The following is a 10,119-nucleotide window of genomic DNA, read 5'->3' on the forward strand; positions in this document are numbered from 1 at the left end:
CGCGGGCCGAGCCGATTGGCCACGCACCCTGCAGTGCCGTCACTGGCGGGGCGCGACCGACCGCCCGGCTTGGCGCGGGCGGTGGCGGGGCGGGGACGTGGTGGCTCCTGTGGCCGCGGCTTGCGTCGCGGGGAAAGCGGGAGGAGCCGGCTGGCGGGCCTGGCGGCGGTGAGGGGCGTGAGGCCCGGCTGGGGAGGAGGGGCCAGCTCCGGAGCGCGGGAGATTTCGGCGCCGCGGGCTGGCAAGTCTCCTCCCCTGCTGCCCGGCAGCCCCTCCCTGCGACCCGAGGAGCGGCCCCAGCCCCAGTCCCCCGGCCCCTGGAGCCCTAGACCCCCCACCTCAGAGTGGATTTCACTCCCAGCTCCAGAGATCCCTCCATCAGTCAGACCCTCCGACCTCCCCAAGGGCTATGCCTCAGGCCGCCCCTTCCTCCCACCAGGCTCACCAGTGACTCACCCGGAAGAGGGGTTACTCAGGCCCAGGCCCCCCCGCCAGGCCTACCCACTCCCAGCCCGCTGTCGTCCTCAGTGGCCACGTAGCACACTTGCCTCCCCCTCTTCCCACCCCAGGATCCTAGACTATTCCTTTGAATTCCTTGTTTTGGGGTCCCATTCTTTCAATGATAGGGGAAAGTTAAGACCCCCCCGCCTTTCCTAAAGAAACACAGGCTTGTAGGGTTGATTTCTCAATAAATGTTTGATTCACATCCGTCCTTAGGGGCTCAGAGACCTCATTTCAACTGAAGTAGACTAATGCATAGATAATACCCCAATCTGCCTTTTCTGGAGCTGCCAAAGGCTGAGGGAGCAGTAGTGTTCCAATCAAAGGGCACTTCTCTTGAGCCCCTACTATGTCCAATGCATTGGGTTAAGGTTGACGGTGGAGAAAATAACACAATTCATTTCTGCCTCAAAAAGACAGTTTCTAGTGAGAAGTTTCCGCTCTGAGTGCGATAGAGACTACTACACTTCCGGCCGCTCATAGTATTTAACTTAGGGAATTCAATTTCCTGTTGACTATTCTGTTGAGGTTCTGGTCTTTGAAGGTCCACTTAAAACGTTTGCTTTTGAATGAATGATAAACCTTGCCTGTACGTTAGAATCCAGGCCACTGTGTCCAGAATCCCTGGGATCCACATGAAATTGTGATTGCCAGCCAAGGTATTGTAAAGGATTCTAACTGATTCGTGGAAAAAACTCCCTTAGAAAGTTTTATCTGTGACAGTGATAGGGTTCTCTATAAGAGGTCTGCCGACCTAGCTTGGTAGATTTGATGTTTCTTAGATGTGACAATTTGTCATTCTTATAATACATTTCTTCAAAGACAGACCATTATGTACATTAATTTGGGGTAGATTTTGGTTTTTTTGTTTGTTTTGTTTTTTTGCAGTTGGCATGTCTGGAGTTTGAGGAGGCTTTATTACCTCACCCAAGGTTATTAAGATTTGGGGGATTACATACTAAAACACCCATTTTAGTGACTAGTTACCAGTGAAGTAAGATGAGTTGCCTACACACTTGCTCAGAGGATGGCCTGATCTAACACCTGTTGTAATATGTGTTTTTATAGGCAATGACTGTGTAGATTACATATATTTGTTAAATAATTCTTAAATAATAGAAATTCTGACATAATTCTATGGATTTGTCTAAATAGGAAGCTTGTTTTTTGATGAGGCAAAAAAGCATAAAATTATTTCAGGCTAGAGACAAAACAAGTTAGTATTAGTGGTGACATCAACTGCTAGAATATGCAGTGACAGCCCATCCTTATTTTAATATTGTAAGCATCTAATCAAAAGGGAAGGAGGAGATTTTTAAGGGTAATGAATAAAGAGATTCCCTAATGGGAGAAATTCCTATAAACTTGGGGTGGATAACAGACATCCTGACAATTGAGACCAGTTTTGGTATCCAGAAAACCTATTAGGTGGGAACTGTCCTTTCAGCAGCAGGCCTGCCTGCCATTTTTGGAGAGTCTGTAATGCTCAGCCTTCTCGGAATTTATTGCACTTGAAACTGATTTCCCATGGAGAGAGTCCTGTTTGTTTTATGAGTGTTCTCTTCCCAAAAGAAAATAGCTCAGATATTGTATAAAGGCAGTTCACAAGAATAGACATTTATTTCCAAAGCAGATTAGATGGTATAAGGTAAAGAACCTTGAACTTGGGTTGAATGGATTTGGGTCTTTAGTTTCTTACTAGTTATGTGAACTTGAGTAGGCACTTAATGTCTTTAAAGCTCAATTTCTCATCTATAAGATGGAATAATAATGGTTGTTAAGGTATGATATTACTAGTCACGAAAGTTCTAACATCAAATTATAATTGGAAATGAAATGGAGGCGCAGAAAACTTTTTAATCCTGCTCACTCCCGATTAGCTGCCTTTGCTTTGGGCGGATTAACTGGGAAAACAGCCAGCTCTTGATGCCTTTCTCTTTAGCTTATGAGACCTCTATTAAGTTCTGGAGGTATATTTGCTAGGTTACAACTCCCTGTACAAAAGGGTGAGGTTGGAAAAATGGAAAACTGCAAGTTTCTCTCAACTGGGACCTGAAATCTAGGTAGTTTAGGATATTTGAAGTTTGTTACAAGGCACTGCACTGTCTGTTTGATCATGATATAATACTACAGGAGGCAAGACTCCTTAATGAGAGAGCATCAGAATCCTCTCTGGCTACTGCTCTTGGCTTTATGGGCTTCCATGTTGATGGGCATGTTCTAGAAATGGGAGGAGGCTGGAGAAATCAGGCCTATAAAACTTCTGTGAAAGCTTCTCTCAGCTGTGGTAGAATTTGGTCTTGCCTGTCATTTCTGGTTTATCGGGTGCTGAATGTAAATAAAGTAAGATTCTCCCAAATGAACACTCTGTAATTTTTTTTAAGTTGCTCCAGGACTCCAAAGAACTACAGTTACTTGTCCTGGTAGTTGTGAGCACATGTACTTTCTGTATCACTACTTATTATGAGGGTCAGTTTACATGGTATAAATGAAAGTATTATAATCTGTAACTGTACACAGATTTAAGGTGATGGTGTTATTTACAGATGTTTGTATTAATAGTTAACATGGTACAAAGAAAAAAGGTTGGCTTTGTTTCCTCATCTGTAAAATGGGAATAATACTTCTTCATAGGAGTGCTGTAAAAGGATAGTATTTGTAAATGCACATAGCATGGTGTCTGCATAGTAGTTACTCGGTAATTGTCAGCTATTATTAGTTAGATGGATTTGGGTGCTAAATAACAAATAGACCTTAAATAAGTAATTACTCTTAAAGCTACATGTGATATAAATGTGTAATCACAGTTGTGTGTGTATAAAATATAGATGTATATTTTCTATTAGTCTTTCAATTATGCAGAATAAAATAGTATGTGGATGGATTAAAGAATAGTTAATAGACACTGGGCTGATAAAGAAGATTTCTCTTTCCCGTACTGATGTTATCAGTTGCCTAGACAAGAGCCAGCAAAAAAGATGAGAACTGTTGAAAAGTTGTTTACTGAAAATAAAAAAGCTGAACAGTTCACATTTCTTCAGCTGCTTTTTATCAAAATGTTCAAGCCCCTCTCTGGAGCAGTGAGTTTCAGTCAGAGCATGCCAGCCAGGGGTGAGTGAAACCGTATTCCCAAGGGCACTGCACATAATAGGCCCTCAGCAAATTGCTGAATGGAACACAGGCAGGGGAAATTTGGCCTCTGTTCCTTTTGCTCGCTCTCTCATAGTTTTACATACGAAATTCACCGCATGTCTGCGGGTGGTTGGATTCATTTTAGGGAGGCAGTAGAATTTGGAGGCCAGGCTCACAGGCTCCAGAGCCAGCCAGCATGAGAGTTCAAATAATGGCTTCACAACGTACATGCTGCTTGATCTTGCCTAAGTTAATTAACTTTTCTTAGCCCCAGTTTCATCTTCTATGAAACAGAGATAACAGGAGTACCTTTCACCATGTTTTAAAATACCTGGCATAGAGCCTGGCATAGAGCAAACGCTTAATAAATGCTGGCTGTCATTACTGATGCAGATTGGAACCTCCAAAATTTGTAAATTTAATGCTGATTGCACATCTACCTGTTTATTACGTTTTTATACTCGTATTATATAAGCAATGCATAATAATTGCGGTTAAGAAAAAATTTTGGGGTTTGACTTGATCAGCACAGAGGATTTCAAGGCCATTTTCAGCTTTAAATACTACAGTTGCACTGTCCAATGTGGCAGCCACTAGCCATTATGGCTATTGATCATTTGAAATGTGGCTAGTTTGCATTAAGGTGTGCTTTAAGTGTAAATTTCAAAGACAGTAGGAAATTAAGAATCATAATTTTATATTGGTCACATGTAGAAATGATATTATATTAGGTTAAATAAAATATATTATTATATTTACTAATAAGCTATCATTATTAACTATATTAATAAATTTGACTATTTTCTCTTTTTAATATATGGCTACTAGAAACTTTAAAATTTACGTATGTGATTTGCATTTGTAGTTCACATTATATTTTTATTGGACTGTGCTTTCCTAGAGAATAAAATAACCAACTAGCTAAACATAGGTGTCCTGAATACCTTTTTCATTTAGATTTAGGAAGTGACTTGTCACCAAGTGAAAATCAGTTACCTTATAGGGCTTTCTGTTGCTTCCAGTTTTCCGAGTTGAGTCTCAGGGATTTGAAGACATGGTACAGCACTTTCTGAGCGTGTTCCTCGCTTAGGAATTTCCTTTCCCTGCTGGCTGGACATTAAATAGATTTGTGAACCTTTAGAAGGTAAGTAAGACTCCAAATTTGATCCTGTGGAATAAATCCTTATGGGTTAAATCAGGACTGGTTAAGAGATGGGGGAAGGAAGAATATCTTTTATAATTTTGATGTTGATTATTTTCATTTAATGTGGTAAGTGGATTTAAAAACCACAGTTTAGTTTTTAAGTTTAATGTTTTTTCTTAGAACACAAATAGGGTGAAAATAAGAGAATGGAAAAAGATATACACACAAACAGTATCCAAAAGAGAGCTGAAATGACTATATTAATGTCAGACAAAATAAATTTTAAGAAAAAATTGTTGTCAGAGACAAAGGAGGACATTTTATTATGATAAAAGGGTCAATCAATCAGGAAGACTTAACCATTATAAACACATGTACCTATCAACAGAGCCCCAAAATACGTGAAGTAAAACTTGACAGAACTGAAGGGAGAAATTCAACAAAATAGTTGGAGACTTCAATTTCCACTTTCAATAATGGATAGGACCACTAGGCAGAAGATTGACAGGAAATAGAAGACCTAACATATCTATCTGTAAGACACTCCATCCAACGACAGCAGAATATACATTCTTCTCAAGTGCATAGGGAACATTCTCCAGGATAGATCTTATGTTAGACCATAAAACAAGCCTCAGTATGTTTAAAAGGATTGGAATCATATGAAATATGTTCTCCATCCATAGTAAAATGAAATTAGAATTCAAGAACAAAAGGAAATTCACAAATAAGTGGAAATTAATCATCACCCTCCTAAATAACAAATGGCTTGGAGAAGTCACAAGAGAAATTAGGAAATACTGAGATGAATGAAAATGAAAACATAAGATACCAAAACTTATGGGATGTAGTGAAAGCAGTTCCCATAGGGAAATTCAGAGTTGTAAGCATCTTCATTAAAAAGGACAGACCTCAAATCAATAATCTAATCTAGTTTCTTAGAAACTAGAAAAGGGGCAAACAAAACCTAAAGCAAGCAGAAGAAATAATAAACAAGAAAAGGAAATAAATGAAGTAGGAAATAGAAAAACAATACAGAAAAAAAAAGTTGTTTCTTTGAACACATCAAAAAAAATTGACAAACTTTGGACTAGAGTGACCAGGAAAAAAGAAGACTCAAATTACTAAAATCAGAAATAAAAGAGGACATCACTACCAAACTTTCAGAAATAAAAAGAATTATAAAGGAATGCTATGAACAATTGTATGCTAACAAATTAGATAACCTAGACGAAATGGGAAAATTCCTAGAAAATCACAATTTCGAAAGTGAATTCAAGAAATAGAAATCTGAATAGACCTGTAACAAAGAACTGAATAGAATTAATAATTAAAAAGGCTTGTCACAAAATTCCAGGACTAGATGTCCTCACTGTAAATGAATGTTCTACCAAACATTCAAAGAAGAGTTAGCACCAATCTTTCTTAAACTCTTCCAAAAATTAGGAGCAGAGTGAACACTTATTTTATGAGGCCAGTGTTAACCTGATACTAAAACCAAAGAAAAATAGCTCAGAAAAACTATGTACAAGGCTTCCCTGGTGGCGCAGTGGTTAAGAATCCACCTGCCAATGCAGGGGGCGCAGGTTCGAGCCCTGGTCCGGGAAGATCCCACATGCCGCAGAGCAACTAAGCCCGTGCGCCACAACTACTGAGCCTGTGCTCCAGAGCCCGCGAGCCACAACTACTGAAGCCCGTGTGCCTAGAGCATGTGCTCCGCAACGAGAAGCCACCGCAATGAGCAGCCCACACACCACAATGAAGAGTAGCCCCCACCCGCTGCAACTAGAGAAAGCCCACGCACAGCAACGAAGATCCAATGCAGCCAAAAACAAATAAAATAAATAAATTAAAAAAAAAGAAAACTACATACCAGTATAAATATTGATGCAAAAATTCTCAACAAAATCATAGAAAATTGAATCCAGCAACATATAAAAAGGATTATATATCATGACCAAGTGGAATTTATCCCAGGAATGCCAGGTTAGTATATAAGAAAATCAATCAATGTAATATACTAATAGAATAAAGTACAAAGATCACATGATCATCTCAGTTGATGCAGAAAAAGTGTTTGACAGAATCCAACACCCTTTCGTGATTAAAAAAAACCCAACAAAACACTCAACAAAATAAGAATAGAAGAAAACTTCCTCAACCTGATAAAAGCCATCCATGAAAAACCCACAGCTAATATCATACTTACTGGGAAAAAAATGAATGCTTTCTTCCTGAGATCAAGAATAAGACAAGAATGTCCATTCTCACAATTTCTTTTCAACATTGTACTGGAGATTCACAGATGACCTGATCTTGTATAGGAAAAAATCCTGATGAATTCACAAAAATGCTATTAGAATAAATAAATTCAGCAAGGTTGCAGGACACAAGATCAATATACAAAAATCCATTATATTTCTATAAGCTAGCAATGACCAATCAAAAAAAATGAAATTAAGGAAATCCCATTTATAATAGCATCAAAAAATAATATAATACTCATGAACAAATTTAACAAAAGAAGTAAAACACTTTCATGAAAATCATAAAATATAGCTAAAAGAAATTTATGAAGACCTAGATAAATGGAAAGACATCCCATATGCATGGATTGGAAGACTTAATATTAAGATGGCAATACTCCCCAAATTCATCTATAGATTTAAGGCAACACCTATCAAACTTTCAACTTCTTTTTTTTTTTTTTTCAGAAATGGACAAGCTGATCCTAAAATTCGTATGAGTTGCAAGAGACTACAAAGAACCAAAAGAATCTTGAACAAAACAAAATTGGAGGACTCACACCTTGATTTTTAAGCTTACCACAAAGCTACAATAATCAAAACGCTGTGCTACTGGCATAAGGATAGACCCATAGATTAATGAGAATAAATAGAGAATCTAGAAATAAACTTTCTATTTGTGGTCAGTTGATTTTTGACAAGGGTGCTGTGATGGTTAATTTTGTTTCAACCTGCCTAGGCTATGGTGCCCAGTTGTTTGGTCAAACACAGTCTAGATGTTGCTGTGAAGGTATTGTGGATGTAAGTAACATTTACAATTAGTTGATCTAAGTAAAGCCGATTACCCTCCATAAGGTGAGTGAGTCTCATTCAACCAATGGAAGGCCTTGATAGCAAAGACTGAGGTTTACAGAGAAAGAAGCAATTCTGCTTCAAGACTGCAACATAGAAAAACCTGCTGGCTTCCTTTGCAAATTTCAGACTCCAGACTACAAAATCAACTTTTATCTGAATTTCCACATGTTGGCCTGCCCGACGATTTCAGACATGCCAGGCCTAACAATCATGGTACCTAATTCGTTAAAATAAATCTCTCTATAATATATCCTAATGGTTCTTTGGAGAATGCTGATGTATACAGGTACCAAGACCATTCAGTGTGAAAGAACAGTCATTTTAACAAAGGTTGCTGGTATAACTGGATATCCACATGCAAAAGAATGAAGCTGGACTGCTACTTTGCACCGAATACAAATCTCAAAATGAAGCACAGACCTCAATGTGGGAGCTAGAGCTATAACATTCTCAGAAAAACACATAAGACCAAATCTTCATGGCCTTGGAATTAGCATCGGTTTCTTAGACATGACACTAAAATCACAAAAAGACAAAGGAAAAAAAATAGAAAAATAGGACTTTAACGTGTGTGCTTCCAAGGAAGCCATCAGGAAAGTGAAAAGACAATCCATAGAATGGGAGAAATATTTGCAAATCAAATATCTGATAAAGGACTTGAATCGGAATGTATAAAGAACTTCTACAATTCTATAGCAAAAAAACAACGCAATTAAAAAACGTCAAAATATTGAATAGACACTTCCTCAAAGAAGATATATGAATACAGATAGCTAATAAGTACATTAAAAGATGCTCAACATCATTAGTTATTAGGGAAATGTAAATCAAAACCGCAATGAGATACCAGTTCATACCCACTCAGATGGCTATAATAAAAAAGACAATAGCAAGTGGTGGTACAGAGATTGGTAGAGAAATTGGAACCCTCATACACTGCTGATGGGAACATAAAATGGTGCAGTCAATTTGCAAAACAGCTTGGCAGTTCCTTAAAAGTTAAACATAGAACTACCATATGACTCAGCAATTCTACTCAAGTGTATACTCAGGTGATGTGGAAACATATGTCTACACAAAACTTGTATCAATACATGAATGGTCATAGCAACATTATTCATAAGAGCCAAAAAGAATTAACAATCCAAATGTCCGCTAACTGACGAACAGATAAAATGTGGCTTATCTATACAATGGGATATTATTTGGCAATGAAAAGAAATGAAGTACTGACACATGGTACAACATGGATGAACCTTAAAAACATTATAAGTGAAAGAAACCTGACATAAAAAGTCACATTTTTCTGGTTACATTTATCTGAAATGTCCGGAATCAGCAAATTCAGAGAGACAGAATGTGGATTCGTGGTTGCCAGGAGCCTGGGGGAGGGGAGGGGGCAGGAGAGGAAGGGAGGGAATGTGGAGTGACTAGTAATGGGTATGGAGTTTCTTTGGGGGGATGAAATGTTCTGGAATGTGAGGGATGCACAACTCTTGTAAATATACTAAACACTCAATTGTACACTTTAAAAGAATGAACTTTATGGTATGTGAATTATATCTCAATAAAGCTGGTATTTTAAAAAGGGCTTTTTCTTAGAGAGCTGAAGGAAATTGATGCAGATCTCAATTACTGATTTTTTTCCCTATTTTTTCTATTTTTCCACAATATATTTAGCTCCGTTCAGAATACGTGGATGGTAACATTCATAACCCTCAAACCTTCTGAGCATTCCTGAGCCAATACGTGGGGCGAAGAGGAGATCCAGATGGGATGTAGCCTGTATATTTTCCTCTCCATTTACTTGCTATTTATGGCGAGTACCTCACAGTTTGGACACAATGACATTCAGATTTTACCTCATGCATTGTGATAACATACATAATGGAATATTAATTGTGACATCAATGCACAGCTCAAACTTGCATCCACTGGCAGGATAGATTTTTAACCGTCTTCAGTTAATAAGGAAGAAACAAACAAAAGAACTTCATAATAGTTCATATTCCTCAATTCTACCCACTCTACATGTAGTAGCTCTTCATACCCTATTTTACTATATTAGTATTTATTTAACAAACATTTCCCTTGGTCATTTATTTAGCAAATATTTAATGGCACCTTCTCTGAAGTGGGCACTGCAGGGGTTCGTAGTGAGCAAGTGGAACTTCACAGAGTTTACAATCCTTTGAACGAAGCCAGACAATAAAGTAAACTGAGCAGATCATTTCTTATTGT

General features: G+C 38.2%; 1 long non-coding RNA gene across 1 annotated transcript; it reads left to right on the top strand.

Annotated features, from left to right (window-relative positions):
- The first annotated feature begins 354 nt into the window (after nucleotides 1-354).
- On the top strand, nucleotides 355-9,450 carry LOC137211228 (uncharacterized). Its single transcript, XR_010936960.1, has 3 exons — nucleotides 355-1,160; nucleotides 4,656-4,777; nucleotides 7,492-9,450. It is a non-coding gene; the product is annotated as an uncharacterized lncRNA (long non-coding RNA).
- Nucleotides 9,451-10,119: the final 669 nt, after the last annotated feature.

Source organism: Pseudorca crassidens, chromosome 18 (genome assembly GCF_039906515.1).
Source record: "Pseudorca crassidens isolate mPseCra1 chromosome 18, mPseCra1.hap1, whole genome shotgun sequence".
Classification (NCBI taxonomy): domain Eukaryota; kingdom Metazoa; phylum Chordata; class Mammalia; order Artiodactyla; family Delphinidae; genus Pseudorca; species Pseudorca crassidens.